Source organism: Lathyrus oleraceus, chromosome 2 (genome assembly GCF_024323335.1).
Source record: "Lathyrus oleraceus cultivar Zhongwan6 chromosome 2, CAAS_Psat_ZW6_1.0, whole genome shotgun sequence".
Taxonomy (NCBI): Eukaryota; Viridiplantae; Streptophyta; class Magnoliopsida; order Fabales; family Fabaceae; genus Lathyrus; species Lathyrus oleraceus.
This window is the reverse complement of record NC_066580.1, coordinates 220,586,979-220,601,662: the sequence shown is the minus strand read 5'-3', so window position 1 is coordinate 220,601,662 and position 14,684 is coordinate 220,586,979.

Here is a 14,684-nt window from a genome sequence, read left to right as displayed (position 1 = left end):
GATAACAAAAATCATCAACATCAATCCAACTTTTATAAAAAACAACATACCTTAACAACAACATACAACTTTTATCAACTAGAGAAGTGCTAACAACACTCTCTTTTCAACATTCTCTTAAACATTCACTTTTTTATTGGTTGAAATATGTGTGGGTCCCTCACTTTTGAAATAGGTCCCACATAAAGTGGTAGAACCCATACATATTTCAACCAAGAGAGTGAGTGTTTAAGAGAGCGTTGAAAATAGAGTGTTATTAGCATATCTCTATCAACAAAACTAAAATCAACAACTTCCAACTTTTACCAACAACAACATATATTAACAACAACATACAACTTTTATCAACAACAAAATACGTTAACAACAACATACAACTTTTATCAACAACAACATACCTTAACAACAACATACAACTTTTATCAACAACAACATACACTAACAACAACATGCAACTTTTATCAACAAAACAAAAATCATTAACAACATACAATATTTATCAACAACAAAAACATACCTTAATAATAACATACCCTAACAACAACATACAACTTTTATCACCAAAACCCAAAAGCATTAACAACATACAACTTTTATCAACAACAATATACCTTAACAAGAACATACATCTTTTATCAACAAAACCAAAATCATCAACAACATAAAAGTTTTATCAACAACAACATACAATTTTATCAACAATAAGATACATTAACAAGAATATTCAAATTTTATCAACAACAACACACCTTAATAACAACATACAACTTTTATCAACAATATACCTTAAACAACATACAACATAGCTCAACAAAAACATAAAAAATATCACAACTTATAACATAAAAGGTGGAAATGTCTCACCTTCCTGAAATATGAAGAGGAAGTGAAAGAAATGAGTTTGTTGTAACACCTTTAATTGATCCATAAGAGTTAAAGAAGATATGTTAGTGTTTTTGTAAAGAAATTGTATGTAACTGTTCATGGAGATTGGTAAAAGGCGTGAGAGAGATGTTAGGGTTTTGTTTTATGAGAGAGATTATTGTTCTGTCTAGAACTATGAGTGCACTATTCTCTTAGAGGTTTTTGATTGATGTCAAAATTAAGAAATTAGTATTTGTACAATGGATTTTATCTATCTATGTCTAGGTTGAATTTTCATCTTAGGACACTTTTAGATCAAGTCAGAAGCATTTGGACAAGTTAAAAATGTCAAAAAATATGCATTTTTGTGAAAAACCATGTTTGGAGTCAACTCACCCGTGTTAGGGGTCGACTCCCTCTGAAGCATATTGAAAATAAAACTCTCTGTCAAAAAGGAGTCGATACATATGGGTTTTGGAGTCAACACACAACATTAAGGAGTCTACTCCCTCGAGCCATAGGTCGACTCCCACTTAAAGCTTTTTTTTTAATATTCAATCCTTGTCTAGGACGGGTCGACTGCCTTTTCCTTCAGAGTCGACTCCCACCTCGAATATGTTGACTCCCACTGTTTAAAATGTCCAGTTTTATAATTTTGCAACCTATTTTTGTTTTGTTTTCTACTTTACACACACTCACTTTTATACACTTCATACATGCATCATTTCTAGTAATGTTCTAGAGTAAAACCTACATGAAACCGAGATTTCAAAGAGTTCTCATCATATTCATCCTCTCTCATTTCATTCATACAATAGCTACACATAATATTTTTTGTTGTGTGATCAAGAGATAGTTTTATAAGGTCCAATTAGGATTAGGTTGTAATCAATTGGGTTGATATCTTTGAGAGTTTCAAACAAGAAAACCAAGTTGGGATTTTCCTTCAAGATAAAGTTGGTATTTGAAGATTTTTGATAAGATTATGCAATTTGGATTCGATCAAGTGAAGGCTTTGATGAACGGAAGGTTCTTGTAAAGGAGTAACGTGGGACGATGGATTATATTGGTAAATCTTGGGTTATAATAATTTGTAATTTGGATCTGATCGAGTGAAGGCTTTGAAGAACGTAAGTTTCTTGCAAAGGAGTAGCGTGAGACAATGGATCAAAGTAGCATTGTTGGGTTACTTGATCAAGCTCATATCAAGGGATTTTTTTTTTCAGAATCAACATCAAACTTAGGGTTTGTAGGGCTGGATTATTATATTTCTCTTGTATACATACTTTTGCAAAGTAAGGTTAATTTCATTACCTCAATTTAAGTTTGAATTGAGGGAATATGTACCCATAGCGAGATCTATTGGGAAACTTCCTAAACAAATCCTTGTGTACTCTCTCTCTATCTCTTTTATTTTTCAATTGCAAATTGTTGAATTCGTCGATTATGCGATCATAACTTTTGGTCAGAATTTTTGATAGCCTTTTGAAAGAGGTTTTGTTGAGTTGATCACAATCCTTTAGATTATGATTGGATTTGGGGATCAACAAAATGATACAAAGTTCCAAACAAAATTGATTGCACACGAGGTGTCCGATAATCTGTTTGGATAATATTTTGTGTGATTTATCATTGGGAATAATCTCTACTTCTAGCATTACATTTAATTGGTTGTGGTTGATAGTTTGTTGGTATAATTTTTGTTTATTATCATATGTTGATTTCAATTACGTATATCCGAGCTTTTTGATAGATGTTTGGTTAGACGATTCGATCCGGGTTACTTCAACTCGCCATAAATTTCTCAAAATAGCTTTTGTTAACAATTTTAACGTGTGGTCTATTCACCCCCTCTAAATTGAAGCTCATCATCTAACAAGTGGTATCACGAGCTCCAATTAATTACGTGATTCTATATTTTCTTATTAGAAAATGGCTACTGAACCTAAAGGGAAGTACAATAGAGCACCCATTTTATTGGTGAAAATTATGGCTATTGGAAAGCTTGTATGTGTATCCATATCAACTCGGTTGATAAGGGTGTACGGGACATCATCATCAATGTTCCTAATCAAATTACAATGAGCAATGGTGAAGTTGTCATCATACCAAACTGGAAGATCAATGGAATGATAATGATAATAAATTGTGGTCACATGATTGGAAGGCATAAATATTATCATATACGCACTTGGTGTTGATGAATATGATCGTGTTTCCCATTATGAAACTGCCAAAGCTATGTGGGAAGCATTGGAGGTTTCCTATGAGGGAAATAATGAAGTCAAACAAGCTAGGATCAATACTTTGAATCAAGAGTTTGAAATGTTTTGTATGAAGCATGGTGAAACCATTGCCGACATGCAAAAGAGGTTCACATATCTTATAAATCAATTGAACGCTCTAGGTAAGCCTATTTCCAATGATATTGGTACTAATAAAGTTTTGAGGTGTCTTAATAGGGAATGGAAACCCAAGGTCAGCACAATAAAATAAGCGAATGATCTTAAAACACTTGATCTCACAACTTTATTTAGCAAGCTAGAAGAACATGAGCAATAACTTACTTTCTTGGAAAAACATGAAAAAGAGTATGAGAAGAAGGTAAATAAGGATAACGGTAAAGATAATGAGGTGGCAAATAAGTTTATTGCCCTAAAGACTTCAAGTTCAAAGTCCTCAAACAATGAGTAAAGTAATTGTGAAACAAGAGATGACAATAATTCCGATGAAGAAGATATGGGATTGTATGTCAAAAGGTACAATAGATACATATGGAAACATGGATTCAAGCACACCAACAAGAAACTAAACAACTCTAGAAGGACATCTAACTCCTCAAAGGAAGACTATAATAAGAAGGTTAAACTTAGAAGTTCATGCTACAATTATGGAAAATTCGTCATCATAGGCCGGAGTGTCGTATGATCAAGAAAGATAAAGAGAAAGGCCATCACAAGAAGTCTAGCAAGTCTAGAAGAGCCTATATTTCTTGGGAGAGTGAAAGTGATTCTTCAAGTGATTAAAGCTCAAACTCAAGTGTCGAATCGGCCAAGCATTGCTTCATGATCAAAAAAAGGAAGTAGAAGAATGTAAGTCATTTGAAGCCTGAATCTACTAATGAATTATCTTATTCTCAATTACAAAAAGCTTTTGAAAATTTACATAGATAAGCCACAGGTGCTTTTAAAAAGTTATCTTCATACAAAATAATCTTTTCACACTTAGAAGCTAAAGATTTAGAAATTGAAAATAAGATGGAAGCTTTTAAGAAATATATGGTAGATATTCACAAAGACAAGAATGAGGATGAAGAACCTTCATGGTTTGGTTGTGAAACTTGTCACATTTGGAAAAAAGAGGTAAATACTCTTTAAGCTAAATTGGATAAGGCATTACAACCAAATATTACATTTTCTATTAATCCATCAAAGTTTAAACGGTCTTTGAACCCGTCATATAAAAGGTATAAATATGATCAAAAGGATTCAAATAGAAAAAGTTCATCTCATCATAACTTATCTTGTCATTATTGTTGCAATAAAGGTCACACCATTGCAAAATGAAAGTTTAGGATACTTTTTGTTCCTAAAGGTGCTTTTCAATGGTTGCCCAAATGCAACCTTGATTTCACTCACCTTAGGGACCCAATGAAGATTGGGTACCTAATACGTTTTATTGATCTTGCAGGATAAATACCTTAGCTCTATGAAGAGAGTATGGGATCTTGTTCGTGGATGCTTAAGACATGATGCGGGTGACGTCTCCTTATTTCATTGACTTTGTAGAAAGGAAGAAGGGTTGTGTAACCAAAGGTGCCAACAACTAGTTTTCATTAATTGGTAAAAGTTGTGGGTATTACTTTTAATGTTTCCTATCCGAGAAATGTTGGAAAAGGTAATGCATTTCATGATGTAGGTTTATCTTCAAAAGGCATACTTAAGTACATCGTATAAGGGATAAAACAATTTAAGACGATAAACTGAGGAGGAGCAAGAAAACTATCATGATGTGAGCAAGAATCAAAGTCCAACCATAAAGGATGATCATCAAATCAATAATCTTCTATACATTATTAATCACACTTTCAAGTACTTTGACAAAGAGAAAAATGGTAAGAACGTTAATGTCTAAAGGTTGTGTGGCATGTTTTGCATTTATTCCAAATTTCGTTCGAGAGTTCCTTGTGGAATGCATGTACGTCCTCCCTCATTCTTACGGTGAGGTAATATCATTTAAACTTTTTCTTTGTAAGTAAGCCCTTTCTTTTACCTGCTTATTCTTCCAAGGTATACAATATACTTTGTGTTTGATACATTTTACGAGTGTTCATTTCGAAAATTTCAATTAATAACCATGGTGTGTTTCAATTTACATGTGTATAGTGACCTCATCTTAATATCTTCACATGTATCCTATACTGTTAATATTTTATGCTACCTCCAAAGAGTTAAAGTTTATGTTGATGATATCATCTTTGGTTCCACTAACATGCATTTATTCAAGGAATTTTCTAAGATAATGCAGGGTGAGTTTGAGATGAGTCTCATGGGGGAGTTGATACGTCTCGTGATTGTATATAAAATATAGTCTATCGGATACTTGACTACAAGTGCACAGTCTAGTCGTTTAGTTTTAAAAGATATCGAACCCACAGGGACCGATGGTCAAACTAATGATATCAATGTTACTATGTTTAGCTAAGGCGGTGATTTTTAGAGGTTTGGTTCAACAAAAATTAAATCTAAAGGAAATTAAGCTTTTAAGAGAATATTAATAGAGGGATATCAGTATGCAATGCATTAATCGTCAGGGTTTCGATAAGTCACCGGTGTATATTTTAATTACCAAATATGTTTTAGTAGAAAATACTCATTTAAAAGGCTTTATCTCACACTCTCGTGATTGTTGACTTGGACTATACTTTAAGGTCAGAATGTATGCTCTCACTGTCCCATTTGAAGTTAAAAATACTTTTTGAAAATAAATAAGTTCTAATTGCTTTTAAAGTGCTCTCGTTGTTTTTAAAATCAATGCCTAGTTTTTACTATCCAGTTCGACCCTCAGCTCTCGCGATTGTCGGTTCTAACCTTAGTTAATTTCCCACTCTCGTGGAAGAACCATATTAAATAGCTTCTCACTCTCGTGACAAAGTTAATTAAATTTAAATTAAAAACCACAATTAAAAAGATTATTTGAGAAAAGAAGTTTACACCGATTATTATCAAATCCCGTCTAATTAAATTGTTTACATACCGATACCGGTAGTTTAGCCGGACATGTTAATTAATGCAAACACAGACGAACATAAACAAATTAACAATAAGGCAAACATGATTATTTAATAATAAAGCAATAATAATAATAATTGAATAAAAACCTGGAACTTTGATTAATCGAATATGCCGAATCTTGAAGTACTTAAGCAGTCTTCCACAGGTCGGTAGGATTCTGCTTCTTCGAAACAATTTCTTAAACTAAATTAAATAAATTGCAGTAGTTCCCCAATGTAGGAAAATACTACTTTTGGCTAAGCGAAAAGTGGAAAGGGAAGAGAAAAATCAAAGCTCTGAACGAAACGGTAAACAAATTGCGGTACAAGAAAATAATGTTGCTGAAGAAAAATAATAGAAAACAAAATTGTAGTGGAAAATAAATGCAGAGAAAATAGCTTCAGAGTTTGCTTCAGGGAGGCTCCAAACAAAACGTCCTGTAGGTTTCCAACTTCCATCCTTTTATAGTATCCATTTGGTCTTCGTAGTTGAGAGAAATAAGGATGACTTGGTTGAGTGAGAGATTCACAAGAAAGTAGGTTAAGGAGCGAAAGATGGGGTGTGTGGATCACTTCTATTGACAAATTCATTACGCTACCTTTGGCTTTGTGACGGTCGTGGTGGGCCTGTGGCGTTTGTCACACCCGGGGCGTGACGATCGTGACGGGGCGTGTGACGGTCGTCACTTGCACAAGATTTATACTTTCTGGTTTTTCTGCTGTTTCTCTTCTGTTTCTTCTTCTTTTCCTTCCTTTTCTATACTTTTCTCATTTAAGCATGGGAATTGAAATACCTGCAAAAATAACTCGAACACTTGCGGAATAATCAAAATATAAATGAAAATGGTACGATTTTTGAGTGTAAATCAAGGTAAATACACGATGTATTTTCGGGTTATCAAACTCCCCTATACTTGAATCTTTGCTTGTCCTCAAGCAAATAGTCAGTATAAAATTCGAAACACTAGTTAAACGCGAATACATGACACATTTCCCATTCGTACGTGGTTGTTAGGTATTTCGTTGGAATGACAGATACTTAAGTAAAACACTAAAGATACAGTGATGACACAAGCAACAAGTATTAACATCTATCTCCCTTTTATACGAACCAATTCGCATCATGCTATTATAGCTTAACCTAATGCTTCTTGTTCCTATTTCAACCGGTTTCATTCTAGCGTAATCATATTAAGCCCTTTGCCTTTACACGCACTTAGTGAAGTAGCCGGTCAGTGGCTTTAATCCTTTTTTAGCACGGGATCTGGTACACTAGTGTGGTAACCCTTTATATATCCCATTTGAAGGTTGTGGGGGGTTGAACCGTAGTTCGCCCTACCGAGTCCAGTACCAGGTACCTCTGAACCAACCGGCAACGGGTTTTTTCTTTCCTTTTGTATATCTTGCAACCGTTTGTATGGTGCATTTTCAATTTCTCGATACCAAAAGTATGAAGGATCTTCTTAATTCGTAGGCATCAATCACTTATATTCATCGGCTCTTCACATGGTTTGTGTTTAAGATGGTGCTGACTGTTAGTATAAACTACCAGGGGTTAATCTGGAATGGAGACTTAAGGTATCGGTATAATGGATATTCAAACTGATCTCGCAAAAGTGAGAGATCTAAGGTGTCAGGACGATATCAATCTTGTTAGATTTTTCTTAGCTTCCTAACAGAACCTATGTAAGACAACTCATATACTCATAGGGTATGCATTTAACATAAGAACACAAAATTTTGTTATGGCAAATTAGATAGAAATAAATGAACGATTAGATAGGAACAAATAAACGAAAGACAAAATTTTTGTTATGGCTAAAAATAGAAACAAATAAATGAAAGACAAGGATTTCCTCCCACACTTAAACAAAGCATTCTCCTTAATGCGACAAAATAAAGTGAGAAAAGGGGAGAAACAGGAGGATCACTACTCTTCGCCACGATGTTGGCCTCTACGTTCTCTAACTCTTGCTCGTGCATGTTCACTTATACCACGCTAGGTAGGGTCCAACCCCTCATGCTGAGTGTATTCCTGGATGGCATCAACGTGATGTGTCAAGGCACTCATCTCTTTGGAAAGTTCTGCCATCCCTTGGTCATGCCAGTTTGCATAGTCATGCTGGTCTCTTTGTATTTTTTGGATCGCTTGCATCATTTCCGTCTGGCGCTCTTCCATCCTCTGGTTATGTCGCAACACCTCAGCATAGATATCTTCCAAGGTGGCAGGTTGATGCTCATCTTCGTTGGCTTCGGGAAGATGTCTCTGCAGCATGCTTAAGAGGTGGTTGTGGCACCTGTCGGTCCAGTTCTTCTTCAATTTCATCAGCTCCATTATTATTAGGATCTTCTTCATTAGGCTCAGGAGCATTCAGATTGAAAATCCAATTTGCCATATTCTGCGGATCTATACGATTCCTGTTAGGCATAATGATGCATCGAACTATCTTGTTCCGAACCATAGGGTGGTATCTCCCATCGTCTCTGATCTTGATGAGGTGCGATGAGCGACAATAGTCGATATTTAGGAACTCGGCAGGCAAGGCAGGTAAGTTGGAGAGCCTATCCCCCAGATTCAGGCCTAATGCTATGGAGGTGATGATTCCTCCAAAACAGAATGTCGTGTTGCCTCTCATGCAGACATCCTAGATGTTGGCCAACAAGAACGGGGTGGCATTAAACGCCACCGGAGTGAACACACAGTGAAGGAAGAAAAGCTCCTTGGATTTTACCTTATGGTTGTTGACTCTTCTGAAGACCGTGTGTCTTGAGACTCGGTGGAAATATCTGATAGTCAGGTTGTAGATATATGTTACGTTGAGTGCATCACAGCTTGTGACGTTCACATTGGTAAGGTTGTGCCACACTCCAAATGCTATTTCCGACCATCCGTCAGGGATACAACAGTGAACTCCATCTCCATGTCGGAAACCAAGTATTCGCACTATTTGAGTTTGGTTCAAGGAATACTCGGTGCCGAACATTCTAAATATGGAAAGTCCGGTGAGAAACTGAGTTCACCGGGAGGTGTTATATAGGAGAACAAACTCAAGAATTCCAGGGTCAGCGCCTCATAAGTTCGTTGTGGGTTGGTGCAAAGTTGCGTTAAACCAGAGGTGTTCAACATCCATTCCACGCCATATGACAGCCCCAACTCCGTCAGACAGTCATTATCAACATACCTCATAAGTTGGACTGAATGTTGATAGAACCTGAGGTAGTTGTCTCTTTGTTATTCGTCGGCTTCTTCCTCTCTGAATATGATATTTGAAAGGTCGGGAGCATGTCTCTCTTGACGGGCCATGGAGTATGGAGTATGCAAATTTAGGTTTTGGTGGAAGAGATGGATTTCGTGAGTTATAGGAAACTCACTTGTTTCTTGCTTAAAATAGGAGGTGATGGAAGGGTTAATGGAGAAATAAGTGGTATGGTTAAGGAAACAAAAGGAGTAGATGAGGAAGAAGAAGAGAAGCGCGTGTGTTTTAATAGGGAAATAGAACACGCGTTCTGGATCTGTGACGAGCGTCACAGGGATGTTATGGTCGTCATGCGTAACGGTCTTGTGTAACGCTCCATCTGTAACGGGCGTGACGCTTCATGTGACGATCGTCACATGCAGCGATCATATTTTTGCAAAAACGTCAAAAAATAAATTTTTTTACTGCATGCTTAATTTCTAACTGTTTGCATGTTATGAGTGAATTACACTGTCAGTACCATAGAAAAAATAGAGATTATAATAACTAGAAGAAGGTAAAGACAGTAACAATATAGAAACACAATAATAAAATAATCGCAGTAGCAGTGCAAAATAAAATAGCAGCAGTAAAATAACAAAATTAAACTGACGAAGTAAATTAAATTGATCATAGAAGCAAAAGAAATAACAATGTCATTTATATTAAATGTAAAGACTTGATTTCTATCGCATCACTTTTAAAAACTTTTGTAATTTCGAAAGGACCTGACCACCTAGATTTAAGTTTTCCCAGAAAAAGCTTAAGTCTTGAATTAAATAGTAACACTACATCGCCGATATTAAACTCTTTCCTAGATATACGTTTATCGTGCCACTTTTTAGTTCGTTCTTTGTATATCTTGGCATTCTCATAAGCGTCTAGTCTAAGTTCTTCCAATTCGGGAATGTCTAAAATTCACTTCTCGCCCGCAGAAGTATAATTTAGATTTAGGGTCTTAATTTCCCAATAAGCTTTGTGAACTCCACAGGGAGATGACATGATTTACCATAGACTAATTTAAAGGATGTGGGCCTTATTGGGGTCTTGTAGGTTGTCCTATATGCCCATAGAGCTTCATTTAGTTTAGATGACCAATCTTTTCTAGATATTCCGACAGTCTTTTCTAGAATTTGTTTGATCTCTCTATTTGAAACTTCGACTTGCCCACTGGTTTGTGGGTGATAAGGTGTTTCTACACGGTGTCAGACTCCATACTTCGGAATAAGTTTTCCAAAGATATTTGATATGAAATGGGAGCCACCATCACTAACTACTAGTTTTTGGCAGGATCTAAGGTTCTACTTGCGTAGTAGTTCGCATGAAGTTTTTTATCCTTCCTTTGTCCTAGCACTGCGCCTACGGCATAGTCACTCGCATCACACATGATTCTGAATGGTAATCTCCAGTCATGTGGTTGCATGATAGGTGCGGTGATTAAAGATATTTTTAATTGTTCAAACGCTGTTAAACATTTCTCATCGAAGATAAAGTCAGCGACTTTCATTAATAAACCAGTCAATGGTTTGGTAATTTTCGAGAAATCTTTGATAAAGCGTCGGTAGAAACCGGCGTGTCTTAAGAAGCTTCGTATTTCTCGTATGGTTTTCGGAGGTTTGAGATTCTCTATAATTTCGATCATAGCTTTGTCTACTTCAATCCCTTTATCAGATACTAAGTGTCCTAACACGATTCCTTATTGGACCATGAAATGGCATTTCTCCCAGTTCAAGACGAGATTCACCTTTACGCATCTTTCAAGTATCATTTCAAGGTTTGATAGACATCCTTCAAAGCTCTGCCCACAAACAGAAAAATCGTCCATAAAGACTTCCATAGTGTCATCTATAAAGTTAGCGAAGATTGACATCATGCATGTTTGGAATGTTGCGGGAGCGTTGCATAGTCCAAAATGGCATTCGTCGATAAGTAAATGTACCATAAGGGCATGTGAAGGTTGTTTTCTCTTGGTCGTCAGGATGGATAGGAATTTGAAAGAATCCTGAATAACCATCTAGATAGCAGAAGTGGGAACGCTTAGCCAATCGTTCAAGCATTTGATCAATGAAAGGTAGAGGAAAATGATCCTTTCGAGTGGCTTTGTTTAGTTTCTTATAATCGATGCACATTCTACTTCCGGTCACAACTCTTTGTGCTATAGATTCTCCCTTCTCGTTCTTAACAACTGTAACACCCCCTTTCTTGGGTACTACATGAACGGGGCTAACCCATTGACTATCAGAGATCGGGTATATGATTCCTGCATCTAATAACTTCTTTACTTCATCCTTGACTACAATACTTAAGATTGGATTGATCCTTCTCTGGTGTTCTCTAGAGGTTTTACAATCTTCCTCTACCATAATGTGATGCATACAGATAGAAGGACTTATTCCTTTTAGAAGAAAAATAATAGAAAACAAAATTGCAGTGGAAAATAAATGCAGAGAAAATAGCTTCAGAGTTTGCTTCAGGGAGGCTCCAAACAAAACGTCCCATAGGTTTCCAACTTCCATCCTTTTATAGTATCCATTTGGTCTTCGTAGTTAAGAGAAGTAAGGGTGACTTGGTTGAGTGAGAGATTCACGTGAAAGTGGGTTAAGGAGCGAAAAATGGGGCGTGTGGATCACTTCTGTTGACAAATTCATTAGTTGCCTTTGGCTTTGTGACTGTCGTGGTGGGCCTGTGGCGCTCGTCACACCCTATGCGTGATGATCATGACGGGGCGTGTGACGGTCGTCACCTGCACAAGATTTATACTTTCTGGTTTTTCTGTTGTTTCTCTTCTGTTTCTTCTTCTTTTCCTTCCTTTTCTACACTTTGCTCATTTAAGCATGGGAATTGAAATGCCTGCAAAAATAACTCGAAGACTTGTGGAATAATCGGAATATAAATGAAAATGGTATGATTTTTGAATGTAAATCAAGGCAAATACACGATGTATTTTTGCGTTATCAGGAGTTGAATTACTTCCCGGGTCTTCAAATCAAGAAACTCAACGAAGGGACATTTATGTGTCAAACAAAATATTGCAACGAATTGCTAAAGAGGTTTGGTATGGAATATGAAAAATAAATTGACACCCCAATACCCACAAATAGAAACTTGGAAAAAGATGAAAATTGTAAGGATGTTGATGTTAATAAGTATAAAGGTATGATTAGTTCTCTTATATATCTTACTGCATCTAGGCTGGACATTATGTTTAGCGTGTGTATGTGCGCTCGTTATTAATCAGAACCTAAGGAATCACATTTAAAATCTGTAAAATGCATCCTTAGATACCTTGATTATTATATATGTTATTTGGCATAAGTTGTGGAAAACATGTTATATTTTTGCTTTAAATGTTTTTATTTATGTTTAGGCATTTTCAATATTTGCATCATTCTATGTGAGTGTTGTTTTATTGATGATCTTATCTTTGCAAACACCTATATGTGTTATATTGGTATATGTGTGATATAAGATACTTCTCATGGATTTATTTTCTTCTTTTTGATGTTGTCAAAAGGGGGGAATATATTTCAAGAGCAGAGTAGTAAGGTCTAGTATGCAAATGATTAAGGGAAGATGCACACATTCAGGGGGGACTCTGATCAAAGACTACAAGTACGACATATATTTTTCCATCATAAAAAAGGGGTAGTTTTTGAATGCATTATTCTCTTATAGGTTTTTGTACATTGGATCTTATCTCTCTATGTTTAGGTTGCATTTTCATCTAGGTTGCATTTTCATCTTAGGACACTTTTAGGTCAAGTCAAAAGCATTTGGACAAGTTAAAAATGTCAAAAACATGAATTTTTGTGAAAAAGTGTGTTTGGAGTCGACTCACTCATGCTACAGGTCGACTCCCTCTGAAGCATATTGAAAAGAAAACTCCTTGTAAAAAAGGATCCGATACATAGGGGTTTGGAGTCGACACACAACATTGAGGAATCGACTCTCTCGAGTTATGGATCGACTCCTACTAAAAGAGGTTTTTGAATATTCAATCCATGTCCAGGATAGGTCGACGCCCAGGCATTATGGGTCGACTCCCACTGTTCAAAATGTCCAATTTTATAATTTTACAACCTATTCTTGTTATGTTTTCTACTTTACACCCACTCACCTATATATACTTCATACATGCATCATTTCTAGGAATGTTCTAGAGTAAAACCTACAGGAAACCGAGATTTCAAATAGTTCTCATCATCTTCATCCTCTCTCATTGCATTCATACAATAGCTACACATAATAATTTTTGTTGTGTGATCAAGAGATAGTTTGATAAGGTCCAATAAGGATTAGGTTGTAATCAATTAGGTTGATATCTTTGAGGGTTTCAAATAAGAAAACCAAGTTGGGGTTTTCCTTCAAGATTAATTTGGGATTTGAAGCTTTTGGACAAGAGTACGCAATTTGGATCAAATCGAGTGAAGACTTTGAAGAACGGAAGGTTCTTGCAAAGGAGTAGCGTGGAATTGTGGATCATATTGGTAAATCTTGGGTTATAACAATTCATAATTTCGATCTGATTGAGTGAAGGTTTTGAAGAGCGTTTCATGCAAAGGAGTAGCGTGGGATAGTGGATCAAATTGGCATTGGTGGGTTAATTGGTCAAGCTTTGATTAAGGGAAGATAAAGTGTCCGAATCAACATCAAACTTAGGGTTTGTAAGGTTGGATTTCTACATTTCTCTTATATACATATTTGTGCAAAGTAAGGTTGATTTCATTATCTCAATTCGAGTTCGAATTGAGGGAAGACGTACCCATAGCAAGGTCGATTGGCAAACTTCCTAAACATATACTTGTGTACTCTCTCTCTCTATCTCTCTCTCTCTCTCTCTCTCTCTCTCTCTCTCTCTCTCTCTCTCTCTCTCTCTCTTTCTCTCTCTCTCCCTCTCTCTCTTTTAGTTTTCAATTGCAAATTGTTGAATTCTTTGATTATGCCATTATAACGTTTTGTCATAATTTTTGATAAGCTGTTGAAAGAGGTTTTTTTGAGTTGATTGCAATCCTTTAGACTGTGATTGGATTTTAAGATCAACAAAGTCATACAAATTTCCAAACAAAATTGATTGCACTTAAGTTGTTCGATAATTTATCTCAATAGTATTTTTGTGTGATTTATCATTGGGAATAATCTCTAATTATAGAATTGGATTAAATTGGTTGTGGTTGATAGTTTGTTGATCTAATTTGTGTTCATTATCATACATTGATTGCAATTACGCATATCCGAGCTTTTTATAGAGGTTCAGTTAGTAGATTTGATACAGGTTACTTCCGCTCGCCATAAACTTTTCAAAATAATTTTTA